This window comes from Lygodium microphyllum, unplaced genomic scaffold (assembly GCF_053477565.2).
Source record: "Lygodium microphyllum isolate KBCC unplaced genomic scaffold, Lygodium_microphyllum_v1.1.10 scaffold_102, whole genome shotgun sequence".
NCBI classification, from domain to species: Eukaryota; Viridiplantae; Streptophyta; class Polypodiopsida; order Schizaeales; family Lygodiaceae; genus Lygodium; species Lygodium microphyllum.
In genome coordinates this window covers 22266-44370 of record NW_028229585.1, presented here as the reverse complement: position 1 = coordinate 44370, position 22105 = coordinate 22266, and the positions used below count along the sequence as shown (strand labels likewise).

Sequence of the window (22105 nt, the reverse complement as noted above, 5' to 3'; positions counted from 1 at the left end):
CTTCTAATTACGTGGAAGAACAGCTAGGCAAGCTGACCTCTGAAAAATATAAATTGATCATAGCTTAAAGACGAAAGAAGATTGAGGAGCTCGATCAAAGGATTGCCCTTCAAGAAAATCTCCTAAATGAAGGTATGCATGAATTTCTCTCTTCAGATTTTGCGCGTAAGTCTGATGATATTGCAGGGTCGTCGAGACCTCCATCAGGGATGGGTCCCCCTCTTGGAAAACAAGACCCGGAGTATGTTCATTTATTTCATCCACTCCAATTGCAAGATACGTTAGATTCATCTTTTGTGCCTTCTTCTTTTACTTCTTCTGCTTTGCAATATTCTGGTAAAGATCACGTGGAAGAAAGAGTACAGTCTATTGACTACAGAAAAGATCCTCTTCAGGACCAATTCTTGTATGTTAACACATGTTGTGGGGATTATAAGAAAAAGCCAGGTACCTCTTCTTCTAACCTTCCTTCTTTTCAGTCTACTTCAGAAAATCAAAATGAATTTGGTGTTTCTTTTTTTTCATTGCATGGTGCATCATCATCTTCACATTTTCATTTCTAATCATTAAAAGATAAAAATAAACAAAATGCATATGCATCCCATACACCTCATTTTCAAAACCCACCCATCCCACCACATTCATCCGTTGCTTCTCCACTTCCATTCACACCATTCACTTTTCCATTTCACATGCCTTATGTCGCACCCCACATCACACCGGGGGGTTATGGAAACATAGCCATATCCTTTAGGACCTCATCCTTACCTTTGTCGGGTGGTGTTCCACCTACTTCACACACACTTTCGGGATCATTGCAGCCTGGGTATCCCCCCCAGTCTCTCCTAAGTGTGGATCAGTTGACTCCACAGTTTGCCTCCATGGCTTTCCCTAGTGGATCTTCTAGTCATACTGTTGTGCCCCACCCTCACTTTGGACAGGGCTTCCGTGTCCCAATGCCTTCACATACACCGGCACCTTATGGAAACATTCATGCTCCAGTGCCTCCACCTCAATCGGCACTCATTGGACACTCACAACCTACTTCTGCCTACCCATCTTTTCCCCCTGCTCCTCCTTATCAGACACATCTATCTCTACCATCTTACCCTTCACAATCTTATCCCCCACATCCATCTTACCCTACCTACTCAACACCTCATGGTTCTAGCTCGTCTTCTACCAAGCATGCATTTAATGACAAGACTCGTTTTAACGGGTCAAACATTACTACTTGGTCGAACTTGATGAGACATATCGTTGACTCCCAGAACCTATGGGATCTTGTGTAGGGGTTGGAACCCCAACCCGATCCCACACTTGTTCCATATGAGGTTGTCTGCTCATGGAAGGCTAGGAATGCCTCCGCTATTGTTGAGCTGATGCAGGGCTTAATGCCTAAGTTTCACTCTCAGCTTCAGCATTTTGACTTAGCATCAGAGCAATGGGTACACTTGACTGACCGCTATGCAGCTCAAGATAGGACCCATCGTATTAATCTTGACCATGAGCTTCAGCTTTTCAAAATCACTGACCAAGATGACTTGAAAGTCAAGTTGGCTGAGTTTCGGCATCTCCTTGCTGAATTCTCCACTACGGGGACTCCTAAGTCCTCTGACGATCAGGTCACATTGTTCCTAAACAAACTCCCTAGAAAATACTTTAATTTTGTGAAAGGCATAATTTCAAAACCTACCATGCCTACATTCTATGAATTTGAATGTCAGCTATTGCATTACGCACGGTTGTTTGATCAGTTTCATATGAATTCCTCTTCAGAGGGGGCTCTTGTTACTCATTCTCAGAAAGGGCAACAAGGGAAGAAAAAACAAAATCAAACCTCCACTCAAACTCAAAATCAAAATCAAAATCAATCCGGGGAATCACAAGGAACATCCCAATCTCTCAAACCTGGGTAGCAGAATGTGCCTAAAAAGAATAGGTATTGTCAACATTGTTAAAAGGCTGGCCATTTTGATGACCAGTGTCGATCAAAGGCAAAAGACACAGCACCAAAACCTAAGTCTCAGACCCCCGTCCCTCAGTCGGACAACCCCCTACAGGGGAGGCGAGGTGATGACAAGGGGCAATTTAAAGGTCAAACTCACATTGCCGTTGAGCTAAAATATGCATTACTTGCTGATTAGCCTCTTAAATATCCCCAAAACACACTAAAAATGCTCTTTTAGAGTAAAACCCTAAAACGGGGAGCGGTTCAAGAGAGTTCAGTGGAAACCCTAAAACACGGAACGGTTCGAGAGAGTTTAGTGGAAACCCTAATTTTTGGGGGGCCCTTCCACATCTATAAATAGACAGGCTATCCCCATTCAGCAATCATCCTTGTTTGCAGGTTGCACCATCCCACACACCCTCTACTACTGTTGGCACCCAATTTCCAGCTTGCAACCCGCCTCCGTCTATTGTCCAGCCATCATCGACTGCAGCCACAGGGTGTGTGATGCAGATGTGGAGTGTAATCCAAGGTTTTGGAAAGATGATGATGAGAGATGTGATATAGAAGAGGGTGGGATGGGAGGAAAGTGAGAAGTGTGTGTGATATGCTCAAATGAAACAGAAGCTATAGATGTACCTGAATTTCGTCTGCTTCGTGAGCCCCCTCTATTGAAGTTCATGTACGCAAAGCCATCCGGATCCTGTACCCCAAAATTAGAAACAGGTGAGGGTTTTGATTCATGCAACACAAAAGAATTATACAAACCTAACATTGGACCTGGCTGAGATGATGAAGATGGATCGCCAGAATTTTCGAATGTTGTATGTCCTCCATGACCAGAGAGGTGGCCAGCCTCACCAACCGGTCCGGATGTGGTAGCAAAACTGGTAGGAGGGGTGTAAACATCACCATACTTGTTGCGATAGTACTCCTCAAAGTCCTCTATCGTGTTAGTGAAATCTGGTGAAGGTGGAGTGTCGTCCTCCTCATCGAGTCCATAATGCAGTCTCAGGGCCTCCAATGATGGAGAAGCTTGATAAGACATCATAAGAACTGGAGAAGAAGGTGTTTGGAACATTGTGATTCAGTTACGAGTCGTATTGTGTGCCTTGCACAAAGACTAGCTCTCCACAATATCTGCAGGATACTCTTTACAAGAGCACCGGCTCTAATACCATGTGAAGGAAATTGCTAAGGTTTGCATTGAGGACACACAGAGTGTATGACCACGATAGAAACACAAAGAGACAGACACGGATACACAGAGAAAAACTCAAACTCTAAATGCAAAACTCAAAACTCAAACACAAAAACTCAAACTCAAACAGAAGAAGGGAGAGAGAGAACACAACTCTGAAGTGAATGAATGCTGTAAATGAATGTAAGAGTGCACAGTGTGCTCAAGGGCAAAGCAATTTCGGAGTGTGACGTCCACCGAAGACGGATCCCAAGTCTATGACCACCAGTCGCAGTGTAGGAGTGCTGAATAGTGAATGGCAGCAGGCTGGTCACCAAAACACAGCAGTGTGAAGGCTGGAAACTGGTAAATGCAGCAGTGTGCCACCGATCGGAGGCTAGAAACTGTGCACAATGTGCTGTAAACAGCAGGTTGAAACACTGTGTGAGAGTGTTAGGGCCTGCAATGCTGAAAACACAGGCTGGCTGACCCTGGAGATGATGGACACCACGCTGAACAAGTGTACTCCACTCCCCCATCCTACCCACACTACACTTTTTCACACTTTCCATCTCCGAGCACTACCACTCCTGTTGCAACGGCCAAGAATGCCTTCACGGATAAGACACGTTTTAACGGGTCAAATTTCACCACTTGGTCTAATTTCATGCAACAAGTGCTTGAGTCTCAGGGTGTTTGGGACCTCGTCATTAGTCTAGAGCCTATGCCGGACCCTCGACTAGCTCACCCTGATTACATCCGTCAATGGAGAGCCCGCAATGCCACAGCCAATGTTGAGCTGATGCAGGGATTGCTTCCTGAGTTTCACTCTTAATTGCAGCACTCTCCGCTTGCGTCAGAGCACTGGAGTCACCTTCTCGACCGCTATGCGGCTCGTGATCGTACTCGGCGCATCAATCTCGACTTTGAGCTTCAAGAGTTCTCTATTGAAAGGGGATGATCTGAAAGTCAAGCTGGCTGACTATAGGCGGTTACTTGCCGAGTTCGCCACTACTGGCTCTCCAAAGTCAGATGGCAATCAGGTTACATTCTTCTTGAATAAGTTGCTCAACAAGTACTTCAATTTCATTCAACACATCATCTCCCAACCTAGATTGCCAACCTTCTACGAGTTTAAGTGCCAATTCTTGCGTTACGCGCGGCTGTATGATCAAGTCCACAAAAAATCCTCATCACAGCCTTATTCAGAGCAAAGGGGGTTGGTTGCCTCTTCTTCGGGAGGGACAACCACTAGTGGCAAGAACTCGCTAGATGCGAAGGCAAGCCAATGAAAGGGTGACTCCTCTTCCTCAGATGGAACCAAAGAATCTAGACCTATCTGGCAGCAACTCCCTAAGAAAAACCGGTTTTGCACACATTGCCAAAGAGCAGGCCATGTGGACGAGGAGTGTCGCTCCAAGGCCCAAGGTCTTTCACTTAAAAAGCCTCAGCAGACCGCTGCGACTGCACAGTCCAGGGGGCTACGTCCTCCGCTCCTACTTCATCTACTCCTTCAGCACCCATTGTTGCTGCTGTTGGACATGTGGCTCGAGTACCACCTCAACAACCTATCTCTTTCACTACCCCTGAGGAACTGGTTGATTGGTCTGTAGGTTCCCATCCCGTTGCACTTCATGCATCTATCTCACCTTCCTCCCCACCTCATCAGGCGTTCCCTTGGCAAAGCCCTACTACTAGAAATATGCGATGGTAGCCACCTTCTTCGACTCGCATGCCTCTAGGTCCTTTTGGATATCCTAGGTCAGTCTAGCATTCATTTTTCGCACTCTTAGAGTCAGGCCCATAGGATTCATTATCCTTAGTTTTTCCATTTTTTTATCTTCTGTTGCATTTACTCACACACATATACATTCATTGCATTTATTTTGAGTTAGATTTTCTTTCTGTTCTGTTTTGCTTTGGAGCATCTCACCATTAACCTCTGTGTTTGCAGATTCTCATCTCTTTTGCAGGATTTTGTCTTTTAGTGTAGGGCTAACTTGCAGATTTCTTTGGTCCTCCCTCGGCTAGAGACGTGGGGATGCGCACCATTTCTTTCATGGTTTCATCATTCTAGGAGTGCTTGCTCTTCTTCTAGCATGGCGGTTTTCCCTCCCGAGGCGGATCATGCAACATCTCTCTCGATGCTATCATGGCGGTGACTTCTACCTTGCTCTTCTAGCGGGGTGCTTCATCCACTTCATCTTCTTTCATTCCTTATGGTTCTCGACACCATATGAAGACCGACATCAAGCTCCTCTTCCTTCTTCAACATCTACATCCAAGTTGAGAGGGGGTTCCTACCCTTCTTGGTATTCTAGAGGCTTCAGCACTTTGTCTTCAACATCAGCTTCTTTCCCTTGTTGTACCTTTCCCTTTGCATTGCATGATTACATCATCCTTGCACTAGGGCGTTTGGGCAAGTGAACAATTTTCCCACGAGGGACACTATCCAAGTGACACCTGCAACATGAGCATTCTTCAGTATGTAGCATACTTTGCATCTCATTGTGCATAGCACCACTTGCGCGGATCCTAAGCTGTTTCCACCAGCGATTGTTGTTACCACACCACCATCCTTCTTCATCATATGGATACCTCATCACCTATTTTTCCTCGTCATCGACACCCTGAGTGGATAGGTTAGCTTGTACTGTTTTGTAATGTGTTGGATGTACCCTCCCTACTCCCGTCTTCTGGGTCACTTTTACTCAATCGGTTGCATCCCATCAAATTTACTTCACTTATTCAAAAAAAAAAAAAAAATCCATGTAGTTCCATCCGCCTTTGTAGGGCTTGGTAAGCCATTGGGCAGCCGACGTGCACCCTTTATCCGATGCCCTGTCCTCTTTGGGGTGACTACTTGGATTCCCTTGGTAAGATAACCAATGCCTCTGTAGTCTTGGTAGGCCACTGGGTAGCCGACATGCACCCTTTGTCCGATGCCTTGGCTGCTTTGGGGTGGGACGCCTTGGGGTATATAAACATCACAATGACTAGCCTAACCTTTCAGCTCAGTTTTGGGCTTGAGAGGGGGCGTTGAGCTAAAATATGCATTACTTGCTGATTAGCCTCTTAAACATCCCCAAAACACGCCAAAAATGCTCTTTTAGAGTAAAACCCTAAAACGGGGAGCGGTTCGAGAGAGTTCAGTGAAAACCCTAAAACACGGAGCAGTTCGAGAGAGTTTAGTGGAAACCCTAATTTTTGGGGCGCCCTTCCACATCTATAAATAGACAGGCTGCCCCCATTCAGCAATCATCCTTGTTTGCAGGTTTCACCAGCCCACACACCCTCTGCTGCTGTTGGCGCCCAGTTTCCAGCCTGCAGCCCGCCTCCATCTGCTGTCCAGTCATCATCGACTGCGGCCACATTATCTTCAGCCTGTCCATTGCTATGGGCGACTGCTCTCAGCTGCTGGCATCTGCTCCAGACTATCCCAGACTGTTGTTCAGCCTGCTGTCCATCATCTCCAGGGTCAGCCAGCCTGTGTTTTCAGCATTGCAAGCCCTAACACTCTCAGACATTGTTTCAGTCTGCTGTTTACAGCACAATCTGCACAGTTTCCAGCCTCCGATCAGTGGTACACTGCTGCATTTACCAGTTCCCAGCCTCCAGACTGCTGCATTTTGGTGACCAGCCTGCTGCCAATCACTATTCAGTACTCCTACACTCCGACTGGTGGTCACAGACTTGGGATCCGTCTTCGGTGGACGTCATACTCTGACATTGCTCTGCCCTTGAGCACACTGTACACTCTTACATTCATTTACAGAATTCATTCACTTTAGAGTTGTGTTCTCTCTCTTCCTCCTTCTATTTGTGTTTGAGTTTTTGTGTTTGAGTTTTGAGTTTTGCATTTAGGGTTTGAGTTTTGCCCTCTGTGTCTGTGTCTGTCTCTTTGTGTTTCTGTCGTAGTCATAAACTCTGTGTGTCCTCACTGCAAATCCTAGCAATTTCCTTCACAACTGCCATTGCACAGCCATCTCAGACGACAACGTTCTCAACTCCAGAGGGCTTGACTGACTGGTCTGTAGAGGCCCACATCGTCTCCATAGAGACATCAGATGCGAGTCTCGTCTATATCTGTGAGTTGCCTCCGAACGCGGTTACCGCAGAGGCCCACTCGACACAGCCAAGCACTTCAACTCCTGTTTGGATTGTGGACAGTGGAGCTACACATCACATGACTCCTATAGAGGACATCTTCTGTACTCGAGCCCCTACAGCCGGGCGGGTCCACGTAGGAAACAACTCCTTGGTCAAGATTCAAGCACAAGGTTGCATCAGTTTTGCCACTGATAAGGGTCTAGATCTGGCTACGCTGGACAATGTATATCATGTCCCTCAGCCTGGGATGCACTTGTTATCTGTTCAAGCAGCTTTGCTAGTTGGGGCGAGCGGTTTTCTTTACAGCGACCACAGTCGAGATACTTGACTCTCTGATTGGTTTAGTGATTGCTCGCGGTGAGGCACGGCCTAATGGCCTATACCACATGACACACTTTCTGACCAAGCCGACAGCCAAGGGCTCCGTGTTCCATAGCTTCCAGGCCTTAGCCATCTCTCGGGAGTCTACGAACAATGAGCGTCTTTGGCATTTTTGCTTAGGGCATCTTGGTTATGACTCACTTTATGAGTTGTCACGCTGTGAGCTGGTTGAGGGCCTTCCATGCCTGAAGCTCGCTTGAGATGTCTCTAAAGCTTGTCAGCTTGGGAAGCAATACCATACCCCATTTCCTCAGCAGTCCTCTCATAGAGCTGAGGCGCCTCTTAGATTGATTCATGTTGATCTTTGTGGGCCGACATCCACTCCTGCCTTGAATGGCACACTGTATTTCTTTTTGATAGTGGATGATCATTTTAGATACTTGTGGGTGTACTTCCTCAAGTATAAATCCGATGCTTTCACATACTTTTCTGCTTGGGTGTTGCTAGTTTATAGCCAAACTGGTCGTCGTGTCGGTTGCATGAGGAGTAATAGCGATGGTGAGTTTATCTCCCATGAGTTCTCGGAGTTTCTACAACAGCATGGCATTTCTCGCCAGCTCACCTCTACAAACTCCCCTTCTCAGAATGGAGTTGTCGAGCGTAGGAACCAGACAATCATGGAAATGGCACACTCTATGTTGTTCTCAGCAAAGCTTCCTAAGCGCCTTTGGGTCGAGGCTGTTAACACTTCGGTATACATCCTTAACCGGTGCCCAACTGCGGCTCTTCCTCAAAAGACCCCATATGAGGCATTCTTTGGCTCTCGGCCTGTTATTTCCCACTTCAGACTCTTCGGGTGTCGTGCATACGCACACACCTGACGACAAGATAGGAAAGCTCACTCCTCGAGCTAATCTTCTTATTTTTGTGGGATACTCCTCTAATGCGAAAGCCTATCGTTTATTCGATCCTCGGACAAACAAGGTGATTGTTAGGCGGGATGTCATCTTTGACGAGAGGAATATTGTGCAATCTTTTGCAACGGATTCTGATCCGATTCCTTCTTCCACATCATCGGAGATTGTGCCTACTAAGCCTGGTCTACTTCCCGATCCTGACCTTCCCACAGATTCTTCAGTTCCTAGGTCCCCTTCGCGAGACCCGTTACCTCGCCGGTACCAGCAAACCTTGCAGGATTCGGGGATCCTACCACCAGATTCCACTACGGAGGGACCTAGAAGATCTGCCCGGCTTGCTCCTCAAGCATCATTTACGTCGCTGTTTACAGCTGATTACATTGCGCATTCTGAGCCGGATACATGGCAAGAGGCTCTTCAGCACCCTCAATGGCGAGCGGCCTTGGAGAAGGAGCTTGAGAGTATTGACCGAAATGCAACTTGGACATTGGAAGGTCGTCCGAGCCACAAGAAAGTCATCGGAACAAAGTGGATTTTTAGGACTAAGCTAAAAGCTGATGGGACTTTAGACAACTACAAGGCTCACCTTGTAGTGCAAGGATTTCGACAAAAGCATGGCATTGATTATGAAGAGACCTTTGCACGGTTGACTTTCTTTTGATTGCTACTCGCACTAGCCGCTTATCACAATTGGCCGATACATCAGATGGATGTCAAGAGTGCCTTCCTAAATGGTTTTCTCGAGGAGGAGGTCTATGTGGAGCAGCCACCCGGCTTTCCTTCTGGCAACCCGAGGAATAAGGTATTCCCCTTGCATAAAGCTCTTTATGGGCTGAAGCAAGTACTGTGGTCTTGGTTCCATAGGATGGATGAGTTCTTATAGACTCATGGATACTATTCTATCCCTTATGACCCGAACTTATATGTTCGATCTATTGCAGAGGGGGTTAGCTATATCCTGCTATACGTTATGGCTTACTCATCACAAGTTCAAATTCTGCTACCATAGCAGAAATTAAGGCTAAGCTTCAAGCTACATTTGAAATGACAGACCTTGGTTTGTTGTCCTATTTTTTGGGGATGGAGGTAGTTCGTTCTGGGGGCTGTATTTTTGTGTCACAGCAGAAGTACGCACTTCAGCTCGTGGACCAGTACACTACAGATCAGACACAGCCAGTGGCCACGCCTCTTGATCCTACTGTCCACTTGTCAAAGGATACCCTAGGACAGCCCTTCAATGACCATACCTATCGCTCTGTTGTAGAAAAACTTATTTGGTTAATTCACACTAGGCCATATTTAGCATACTTAGCTAGTATACTCAGTCAGTATTTCACAGCACCTAGGATGTCACATTAGACTGCATGTCTTCGTATATTGCGTTATTTGTGGTGTACTTTTTCTTATGGCGTGACATATGGTTATCTACTGCGACAACCAGAGTGCCATTGCCCTTGCAGGCAATCCAATCATCACACCACGGACACAGCATGTAGGAGTCCACTTTCACTTTTCCAGAGAGCAGGTTGAGCTAGGCACTATTCGCCTAGAGTTTGTGCCTTCATCAAATAATTTGCAAGCATTTTGACCAAAGCGGTCAACCGGCCGGTTCTTCAGTACCTGCTACCAAGGATCGGCTTGGGTACACCCTCCCTACTTCTTCAACTTGACAGGGAGAGGGTGTTTCCTCTTGCTTTCCCTTCCAGTTTGAGAGGGGGCGGCTTCTACTCTTGATTGTGACAGTGATGATGCTTACATTTTTTAGACATTACACTCATTTATTTTTTTGTATTGTATTATGGACGTTTGTAACTTCATCTGCACTGTCAGGATGACATGATTGTAAAAGGGCACTTGGACAAGTGAACAATTCCCCTGCGAGGGCACTGTCCAAGTGGCACCATTGCATAGCATATTGCATGAGCATGTCATCTTGCATCTCCCTTTGCATTACCCCATGCATTGGCATTTTGTTCATATAAACATGCATTTGTGCACATTTATCCCTCTTCAGTCTTTTGGAGTGGTCGACTCTAGGATCCACCATATTCATGGCATAACACATAGCAGTTCTCCTAAAAGGCAGTTTTCCTACCCTTGCTTGCTTGCTTGCTTTGCTTCTCTTGCTAAGCCCACCATCATCTTTTTTGCCTCTACATATATTCACCAGATGATTGGCGCGCATACACACTTTTATCCTCCTTAAGCACTTATCCTAGTCAGTGTGAGGGATTGGCTTGCTAGTTTTGTGAATGACTTGGGTTTAAAACTCTCTTTATCCTTTCCTATATGTCACTTAATCGGCCGCTTCCCCTACATTCCTTATGTATTTTCAAAACACTTTTCCAACCAAAAAAAAACAAAAAAAAAAACACAACCAACACAATCCATTGTTGTATCCATCTGCCTTTGTAGGACTTGGTAGGCCCTTGGGCAACCGACGTGCACCCTTGGTCCAATGCCCTGGCCTCTCTGGGGTGATCACTTGGGCTCCCTTGGTAAGATAACCATCGCCTCTGTAGTCTTGGTAGGCCGGCCACTGGGCAGCCACCACCCATCCTTTGTCCGATGCCTTGGCTACTTTGGGGTGGGACGCCTTGGGGTAAATCAAAATTTAGGCTGGCCTACTTTTCTAGCCCTATTTTGGACCTAAGAGGGGGTGTTGTACTAAGAAATGCACTTAGCTACTTAAACAACCCCAAAACATGCTTATTTTAGGCTTATTTTAGCCAAAAACCTAAAATGGGGAGCGGATCGAGAGAGTTAACTGGGAGAGGATCTAGAACCCTAATTTTCTATAAATTAACAGCCAGCCCTCCACTCTTCCCTCAATCTCGTTTTTGCAGATTTCAAGTGTTTCAACTTGCTGCCCACACCCCGTTCACGGAGGACATCTCAGCCGAAGCTGTCCATTGCTGTCTCCATCAGTTGGCGCCTGATTTCCAGCCCTCTTCACGCAGTTTGGAGCTAATTTCAATCAGGCGACTATTGTTCCTGTGCAAACATGCTGCCGTACAGTCTGCCACGTCATCACAGTCCTGCTGCCTATGTTTTTAGTCTTACTCTCTCCTACAGACTGTCCTACCTGTTTTTAGTCTTTCTCTCACCTATTGCCTACGTTTTTAGTCTTTCTCCTACAGGCTGTCCTGCTGCATTTTTAGCCTTTCTCTCACCTGCTGCCTACATTTTTAGTCTTTCTCTCTCCTCATTGCTATCTGCATCAGATCCAGCTTCTCACTGTTGTGTTTGCTGGTGTTCGGCATCCGAAGGCTGCCTTGCTGCGATTCGGGATTCGTTCGGAGTACGACACACTCTCCAGCTCATTACCCCTGCCCTGATCCTTGAGATACAAGAGTTCGAGGTTCAATATCCATTCATTGCATAGTGTGTTTGTTGCATGAGCATCGTATTATTCAGTAGTTATATCACTTCATTTATTCACTGTGTTCATTGTCTCTGAGTTACCCTAACCCTAACTGTGTTCTTTATTAGTCTGTTCTTTGTCGTACGGTTTCTATTTATGTTTCTGTGTTAGGGTATTTCTTAACATTCTACACCAATATTCTAACATCGAGAGTACATGAGACTCTTCTTTGGGAGGAGTTAGCCTCACTTGTCTTGCAGCATGAAGAGCGTCTTAAAGAGATAGGAGCTAGTGGATCCGGCTCTACTAAACCTTTCACTACATGTATAAGAGAAGGAAACAAAAAGGGAAACAAGAAGGTAAATAACAACAAGAAACAAGATGAGAAGAAGGATGAGACAAAGTCTCAGCCCAAATGCCCACACTATGGGAAGGGCACTCATCCTAAAAAAAAGTATTAGTAGAAACACTCCTATTTGAAGCCAAAGAATGATTCGAAGCATAGTTTTTCATATAGCAATCATACCTCATATGCAAACAAGATGAAAGTATGATTGGAGTATAATTCAAGCCTTCAAGCTCAATCATACGTTGCCCTGATTTTAATATTAAAAAATAGTTAAAATATATATAATCTAGTATTTAGCTAACAAACTGAGTAAAAACTAAAATTCCATTGTTTCAACAACTTTAGATTCTACAAAATAGACATTGCAATCTACCAATAAGCCAATGAGTATCAAGACTGAAGACGCAACTTAAAGTTCACAACATTGATCTGCCAAAAAGATTGTAGATTTTTATTTCCAATCATTTGAGCCACGACACAATTGAAGCACTGATGGCTATAACCTACAAGTGGGAGTAATCCAAAAAAGGATAGATAGTTAAAAGTTTATAAAAGATTGCTATAAAAGGCAAAGGATAGATCATGGCATAATAGTAGTCTAGACTCTAGACTATAGTAGAAGGCTGAAACAAACTATATGTAAAAAAGATTATACATGACAATCATGGGCAAGATGCACCCTCCTCATCCTCCTCCTCATCAATGTCCTCATCCTCATCATTCTTCTCCTCCTCATCTTCAACATCATCATTATCATGATCATCCTCTCCCGACTCAACAATAACATTGGTATTATCCAACTCTTCCTCTTACAATTAGTAACCTCATTTTTTTCCTATCCTCTTTCGTTGATCTTAGAGACAAGACGAAGGTTAGTGAGGATATAAACAAGTTTCTCTCTATGCTTTGGAAGTAACTTGTTTCTTCTCTTCATATGTATCAAAGAAAGGGTAATCTAATTCCTTTCGCAAGGAGATGCATAAGTACCTTGAGAAAGCACCTTAATAGCTAGCTACTGCAAATGAGGTGTGCAAGCCGCAAATGTTTCCCAATACTTCACCTCTTGGCGCATCCGTGCCACATCTATTGCAAGAGGGTGTGCATATCCACCTACCTCTGACTTATACATGTCTAATTCATCACATAACACACCGCTTTGCTACATCATGAAGAGTACCTCTCAATCAGATTCATCCAAACTTCATTCACTTCACCATCACCATCTAGATTCTTTGATTTCCATATCGGATGCAAAACGTAAGCAGTTGCATGTGAGTGCACCATATCCCATCTATCAACATAGAGATCCTTAACCTGCTGTAATTTACTAGCATCCACATCCTCAATGCCTTGTATATTTTCAATCAGACGATCTATTAGCTCATACATTAGTCCCATTGTTGCACCTTTCCTATCTGCAAGGCGAAGGATCTTTAAGATAGGTGCATATATCTTCAAAATAATCCTTGCATCCTGATAAAAAGTAAGCCCCAAAATGATACTAGCCATTGGCATTGCTTTATTAGTGCAGCAAACTCTCTTCCTCTACAACCATACATTGCAGGCGATTATAGCATCTTTCATCTAGTAAGTTTGCCAACATGATAAACATGTAAGCAAACTGTGTTTGAGCTAGCTTTACTAGCTCCTTTGTGCTGAATTTGCAATATAAAGCCAAGATTGTATGTTTCTTGTGAAAGCGACAATTTTTGTGGCATCAGCCAATACAAGAGTAAACCAAGACAATAGATCAATATCCTCAAAAAGGAGATCCAAGTAATGACAAGCACACCTAGTATTAGAAAATGTTAGGCCATTGTGCCTCTATCAATTGCCCAACTCGCACATAATTTGCTGCATTATCCATACACACTTGCATCACATTTTCCAGCCTAAAATCCAAGATTACATATTTTAAAATCTCATAGATATACTCTCCTGACTTATATTATCCACTTATGTCTACTCCCTTCATGAACACAGAACCATCTATGGAAGACACCATGACATTAATGATTGTCTATCATAAGTGTCGTACCATCCATCTCATAAAACATTGCATCCATATTTCTTCCACTTATCTCAAATGTCAAGCAACTCTCTATCAATGCATTTGACTTTATCATTAAGTTGCTTTGTGCGAAGCGTGTGGTGAGAGGGGCTTGTAGCTTTGCCCAACTTCCCCTATTGCTTTCACCATGTCTAAGAAATATGGACTTCTCACTTTCCAATGAGGAATGTCCTCAACATAAAAAAACATATGAAGGGCAACATCACCATTATGCCTTTCTTGCATATTCCAAGACTTCTCCAAAGCTCCCTATGATCTACCCACTTTTTGCTTCTTTGAGCTTGGTGGCTGAACACTATATGAAGCAAAACCACTTGCACCTGCAGTTGAAACATTAGGAACATTTGCACCCGCAACGCTTGCCTCCACATGTGAACCCTCTCCCAAATCAGCCACAAACTCATCAATAGCTGCAAAAATATCACCAAATCCTGCTTCTAAACGAAATCATCGACATGTATCCTTCACATGTGAAGGTGGTTGCGAGATTTAAGCCCAAGAAAGTGGGCTCTTATGCGAGAGGGGCCTACATCCCAAGTATGTTGACACCACTTGCATTTGCAAGTAAATTGCCCCCCTTCACATTGCTTGAATGGTTTTCAACAAGTGCAATAAAAGCCAAGAATGCATCATGCACTTCTAACTTTTTGACCAAAGAGTAGACCCAACAAAAGCGAGTAAAGTCATCAATAAAAGTTACAAAATAGTAACATCCTCCCAATGACTTTGTGTGCATAGGCCCACAATCACGGGGAAACAAAAAACGATGCATTTTCCCCAAAATACATCCTTCGCACAAGTGCTCAGGAGGTCTCTCCAGTAGAGGTAATCCATCTAGCATCTCTGTACGCTATAAGAGCATCAAGCTGCCAAAGTTCACATCCCCCATCCTAGCATGCCATAACTCTGCCAGTATCATAGCTGGAGTAAGAGTGGATGCCAAGTATGTTGTCTGATCAACTGAAAGAGCATCCAACTCGTATAACCCATGGCATAAAGTGCCTGTCAAGACCAAAGTCATATATTCTTTGTCTCTCACCATGCATCTATCATCATCAAATGTAACCTGCAATCCACAACATGCCAAAGAAGAAATAGAGAGCAAATTTTTATTTATGCCTGGCATAAATAAAGCATCTTGTAGGCGGAGAATAGAGCCATCAATGGCTGTGAGCACAATCTCCCTAATACCTCTAACAGGGTATGATGCATTGTTGGCACACTGTACAGACTTGCCAACTAGAGCTGCACCAACAAAAGAAAATAAATCTCTGCGAGATGTAATATGTCTAGAAGCACCACTGGCAAAAAACCAAGTGCGTGCATCCTCAGTAGAGCTAAATGCTCGATCAGCCCAAGAAGTGTCATAACTGCATGTGTAAAAGCAATAGTCTCTATCTGCAACAAACGATGCACACTCAGTAGCAATGGAAAGAGCATCAGAAACAGACATTCCTGACTCCTTCTTCTCCTTGGCGATGCGCTTTCTACACTCAGTGATGTAGTGGCCTGGCTTCTTGCAATAATGGCATTTGTCATTTTTGGCTTGCGTACCCCCTTGTTTTTTACTTGCCTGTGATGTGCCAGAAGTCCAAGAACTCTGCGAAGCATTATTTACTTTGCTGCCTTTGCCTTTCTGTCTAGCCATAAAAGCTTACTCAGAGACTATGGCATCCACACCACTATTTCTTCTTGTTTGCTCCTCCTCTAGAAGCAAACTGACTAACTGAAGAAAAGTGATTGGCTATGTGAAAATCCTCATGGTGAGGTTTAAGGCCATATGAAAAGCCAAGTACGAAGGAGGTAATGAGTTCAAAGTGGTAGATATCATCTATGCATCCGAATAGTACTCATCAACATTCATGAGTTGCTCGCGCAAGTCCTAAATTTCATTCAAGTAATCCTGAATAGAATCGCCCTCATCCATTTTCAATGTCTCTAGCTCTTTCTTTAAGAAAGAGATTCGAGTCTCATTCTTGCCTGCAAACATCTGCTCCAAAGTTAGCCAAGTATCTCGTGAAGAAGTTGTTGAACAAATGTGGGGGATGATTGACCGCTGAACTGCCAATGCAATCAGTGACAAAGACTGTGCATCCCATGTATCCCATGCTTTTTGAGCTGCTGTTCTTTGGGGAAGTGGTTGAAGTGAAGCAGGTTGAGGTGCCCGTTGTGCACGTCCTCCTAGAGGAGGAGTAGCTAGAGCCACAACTCTAGGTCTAGCTTCTTCTCCACTGACATAATCCCAAAGATTTTTTGCCACAAGTACATTCTTCATCATGAAGGACCAAAGTGAATAGTTATTTCCATCCAATCTGTCCTCCTTGGATACATAGGTGAAGACATCTCCTCCCTGATTTGCCATGATAATCAATTACCAAAAGAGGCAAAAGAGCAAGGTCAAAGCGGGACCAAATTGGAAATCTGAAAATTTCCAAAAATTGCAGGAAATAACTTTTTGCAATTAGTATACAGAGGTGCACTCTGTCAAAATTGTCTGTAATGCATACAATCCAAGGTGCAATCAGTGTTCAGCAACACTATATCAGCAAAATCCCCAAAATTTCTTGCCCCAGATTTGTTCAAAGCAGTCCATCAATGACTGTAATTGCAATAAATATGCCAATGTCCTCAGAAAACATAAAAGGCCCAAAAAATTTTATGAATGTGTCCAGAAATTTGCATCTAATTTGTCCCAGACACATATCCTATATGCTGTGCCTGCTGCGTAGGAACCCCCTCTTCCAGATTTTTGTTCTGGAATAAAAGGATTTAAAAAAAAGTTTTAAAAAAATACCTATGTGATGGCGGGCGGTCGCTGACGATAGGCGGGTGTCGGGGGGGTGACGTGGCTGACGTGAGGACAGTCAGGCGGGCTGGACGTCGCAGGCTAGCGGGTGTCAGAACTGTTGCGAGCTGGCATGGTCAAACAGGAATGGCGCAGCACGCAAGGGCAGCAGGCGCTGGTCCAGGCAAGCGCAACACAAAAGGTGGGAGCTGGTCCAGGCGGGCACAGGTGGGCGTGGCAGCTGTTGACGGCGGGCGGCACTGGCAGGGCGTGTGCATTCTGGACTGGCAGGGACTGGCAGGGCAGCAGCTGACGTACATCTGACGGATGGCGGGGCAGACCGGACTGGCAGGCGTGTTGTTAGGACGTGGCCAGTACAGCAAACCGGGGTGTGGCACAAGGAGCAATCAAGCTGCTGCAGGTCGTAGTTGGCGAATCTGACGGTGGGGCAGAGTTGAGGTGAGGAGAACCTGAGCTTCCACTGAACAGAGCCAATGCTGCTCTGATACCAAATGTGAGAAGAAGGCAGGATCGACGCTCAATGCAGAAAATTAGTAGACAGTGTGAGAGTGAAGCACGACTCTGACACTCATGACTCTACCCTCAAAGCATTCTGTGTACTCTCGCATTCATTTATTGTATTGATTTCATTCACTTTAGAGTTCTCCTTCTCTCTTTGTTTGTGTTTGTGTTTTTGCGTTTTTGAGTTCTGCATTTTGCGTTTTTCGTTTAGGGTTTGAGTTTTGCATGTCACTATCTTTGTCTTTGTGTTTCCGTTATGGTCGTTCACTGTGTATTTCCCCAATGCAAACCCTAGCAGTTTCTTCACAAGGCCATTGCTACAACGGTACATATCTGCAGCAAGTCTCCAACTTCCACATTGCACGACATGACTCCCCACACGGCTTTCTTTGGAAAGAAGCCTTTTATGTCCCACTTTCGCATCTTTGGGTGCGATGCTTATATCCATGTGGACAAGAAGAAACAAGATAGTAAATTTCACCCAAAGACAATGAAGGTTATCTTTATGGGCTACAAATATTACCATTAAAGGCTATAGGCTCTATGACCCATCTACACAAAAGATTGATGTGAGCACAAATGTGATCTTTGAGGAGGCTTTAGCCTCTCACGATCCCACTGATGGTGCTTCTTGTGCAAGTGGTTCTTTGTCATCGATTGACACCCCCACCATCAGCTTCATCCCTTCCTTCTTGGTTACCAATTGACACCTCTTCTTCATCTTCAACTCCTTTTCCTCCATCTCCCCCTTTTGCTCCTCTTTCGCCCTTGATGGCTCCTTCTATTCCCTCTTGATCGAGTATTTCTACTCCTTTTTTGAGCCGTTTGAGAAGGAGCCCTCTTCTTTTGATGAGGGGGATATACCTTTGCCAAGTGAGGGGGAGTCCATTTCCCAGACAAGTGCATTATAGGTACTAGAAGTCTCTCGGTCTCCCTCCCAATAGGATGAGTCTACCACCATTCCTTGGTAGTATTAACAGCTCATAGAGGATGCAGGTGTTACTCGCTTTCCTCCGACCCCTTCATGCCCATGTAGATTAGCCAAGATACATTGTGTGAACTACACTCTTATGTCACGGATTCTTCAAGATCATGTGCCTACTATAATTGATGAGACTCCTACACAGAATGTTTGGCGCCATGCTATGCAAGAGGAGCTCGATGCCATTGAGCGTAATCAAACTTGGAAGTTGATTCCACATCCACAAAAGCCGAAGGTGATTGATGTGAAGTGGGTCTTTAAGATCAAGTATCTGGCTGATGGCGCCTTGGACAAACATAAAGCTCAGCTTGTTGCCAAGGCTTTGCACAACATGCAGGTTTGGATTATTCAAAGACTTTCGTACCCATAACGCATATGTATCCTATTTGGGCTATTTTGGCTCTAGCTGTCCAACACCGTTAGCCTGTCTTCCAAATGGACATGAAGCATGCATTCTTGAACAACATCCTGGAGGAGGAGATTTATATTTCACAAACTCTGTGTTTTCTTATGCAAGGAAAGTAGGATCATGTCTACAGATTGCAAAAGGCCCTCTACTACCTGAAGCAAGCTCCTAGGGCTTGGTACCAGAGGATTGATCAATTCTTCTTACAAAGTGGCTTCCATTGATCAAATCATGACCCCAACCTTTATTATAAGGTTATGGATGATAGATTTGTTTTCGTCATCTTGTATTTGGATGTCACAACTCTATAGAAACAGAATTTGTATTCTTTTTCATTAATTTGTCTATATAATTATTTATTAAATTTGTTTCCTTCGCACTAATTAGATATAAAGAAAAGTGCATTGGAGCTGGCCATTGATGAGTGGTCACAGGTTATGGTGGACCCACGCGGTGGATTAGAGAAAAGATAGTTTACACTTCCACCTATATGGCCCGATTGGGCGCCTGTGACCAGAACTTACGCATATCAGGGTTAGACTCGCACACAGAAAGAATTGATGCCTTGAAGTGTGGGCTAGATCCGCCAGAACAGACAATTACAATCAACAAGATAACATGATCATGAAATGCTTGTACAATGTGCATGTGTGGGCTGAAAGCTTGAAATGCATATTTCTTTGCATAGGAAAGTCACATGAAGATTCTGATACCGTTTTTGCGATGTACACGGAAAAAGCTTTCATATGATACCCATATTGGGGGGGTCCCTAAATTTCAGGAGGTCCCTAAATTTTAGGACCCTCGAATTAGCCTAAAAATGCTAGTCCTAAAAAATAGGGATGTCATTCTAAAAATAGTAAATTCTGTACTCTAACTGTGCTTACTAAATTTCCTTGTTTCTATTATTGATAGTATTCAGCCCAAAAAGGAAGGCCATAGAGAAGAGACAAGTGTCAAGACACTTGTCACACAAGTTTCCAAGTGTCCCACCACTTGTCACATCTCATGACATGTGGCTGGACACTTGTCTTGTGCTACTCCACTTTCCCCTTTTGTACTAGCTCTTCCCTCTCCTATAAATAAGAGCTCGTTTTTCTTCATTCAGCATCATTTTTCTTTGTTGTAAACTCATGTACAGCACCCACAGATAGCCAGAAACTGGCCCCATCCATCCCCATCATCATCCCCCACTTCTCCATTATCAAATTCCTCCATATTCCCTCTTCTATCACTGCTGTTTTAGAGGACAGCAAGCCTGTAAATTCATTATAGCACCTCCTTCTCGAGCTCTTTCTTCCATTTTAGCAACAAGAAGCAAGCCCTATCCATGCACTACTGATCAACGATGGAGAAAGGCTGATTTCCCCTCTTTCTTCTCTCATACTGTAAAGAAATCAGTTCTTATCATTGCATAATAGATAATGCATGTGTGTTTGTACATATTTGCATGATCTTGTGAGAGTGAGAATTACTTCTCCTCACTCTCAGGTTGATTGTAACTGAGCTCTTCCCTAAGGGACTTGGGTTGAGCAAAAATACATTCCTTCGCGGGGGGGGGTTGCCCATCTTCAACCCTCAATCTTGTCTCCATTACTTTTACATTTTCATGGCTGTAATTTTGCGAGTAATTTTCATTTTCAGCTCAAGTGTTCATTCTCTTTTATATTAAATCTCGAAAACAAGCGAAAATCATAATTGTTTAAGCATACTACGTTGTTCGGGGCATTTACATTGGATGACTTAATTACCACAGGGAGTGACTCATAGGAGATTGATCAATCTCATGAGATCTTGTAGCTAGAGTTCGACATGACACATCTTAGGATCCTTCACTTCTTTCTTAGTCTAGAGATCTATTGAATGCCACCGAGCATTTTAATCTCTCAACACAGGCATATATTTGAGCTTTTTTCAGAGTTGGTATAGCCGAGTGTCGGCCTATTTCTTGCCCCATGGACCTTAAGTCCAAGTTGGTACTACTGGAGATCCCCTTCCTGATGCTACCCGATACAGGTGTCTTATTGGATCATTGATCCGACTTATCCATGCTAGGCCAGTCATCTCTTTTGTGGCAGCATTCTTGTTTTCTTTCATGAAGACTCCCACTCAAGTTCAATGGCAAGTTGCCTCGTGCATATTGCGCTACTCACAAGGAACTCAATCCTACAAAATCACGTATGGAGAAGGGACCACTCTTGTTGGATGGAGTGACTCAAATTGGGCAAATGATGTGGAGTTGAAACGCTCCACTGCAGGTTTTGCTTTCTCCCTTGGCTCAAGAGCTATCTCATGGAGTAGTAAGAAGCAACCTATCACGGCCTTATCTTCTTCAGAGGCTGAGTATCATGCGCCTTGTTCTACAGCTCAAGAGGCAGTTTGGCTCCATTGCTTGTTGACAAAGATGGGATTTCCACAAACAAGACCCACACAGCTACATATGCATAAACAAATTGCCTTAGCTCTAGCCAAGAACCCAATGTTTCATACTCGCACAAAGCACATCGAGGTTCAATACCACTTTATTCAGGAGCGAATTGTGGGTTACTGCAAAGCCTTAGTGGGACATCTATTAAGCGCATAGACTACACATAAAACACCTTTAAGCTAGAAACTGTGTGGCAACGCTTGACTCTTAATCATGCATCATGTCATCTCCATGAGTGATCTCTTTTCATCTCAACCACACCATTTTGTTATAGTATATACGGCACTATATATTGGTATTTTATCCCACATTCAGCCAAATATACATCAAATTTCTTAGACATATACTTCTCCCCTCCATCGGAATGAAGAGAGCCCACTCTATATGCTGACAAATTTTCAGCCATGCTAATAGACTGCTTGAAGCACAAAAAGACTTCAAACCATAGTACAGGGGAGTTTAACAGCAAAAATCGTTCAAAGTTTCGGCCAACTTTGGAAACAAGGAGAGGAGTTTTGGATTTTACCCTAAAATAAATACATAGGTATCGAAACATATCAATCTGAATTTATGAAGTTTCAAGTTGAACATATTACAACTTATATCAAACATACAATACTTATTACTGACTTACAAGTTAAAACTCAAAACAGTAAAATGTTAAAACTTCAATTTTCAAAACAACAAGATGAATCATGAATCATGACTCATGGATCATC

The 22105-nt window shown here is 44.0% G+C and overlaps 1 protein-coding gene across 5 annotated transcripts in view; it reads right to left on the bottom strand.

Annotated features, from left to right (window-relative positions):
• LOC148008641 (ATP-dependent DNA helicase Q-like SIM) overlaps positions 1-22105 on the bottom strand; it is a 102596-nt gene that overhangs the window by 64825 nt on the left and 15666 nt on the right. The window lies entirely within an intron of this gene.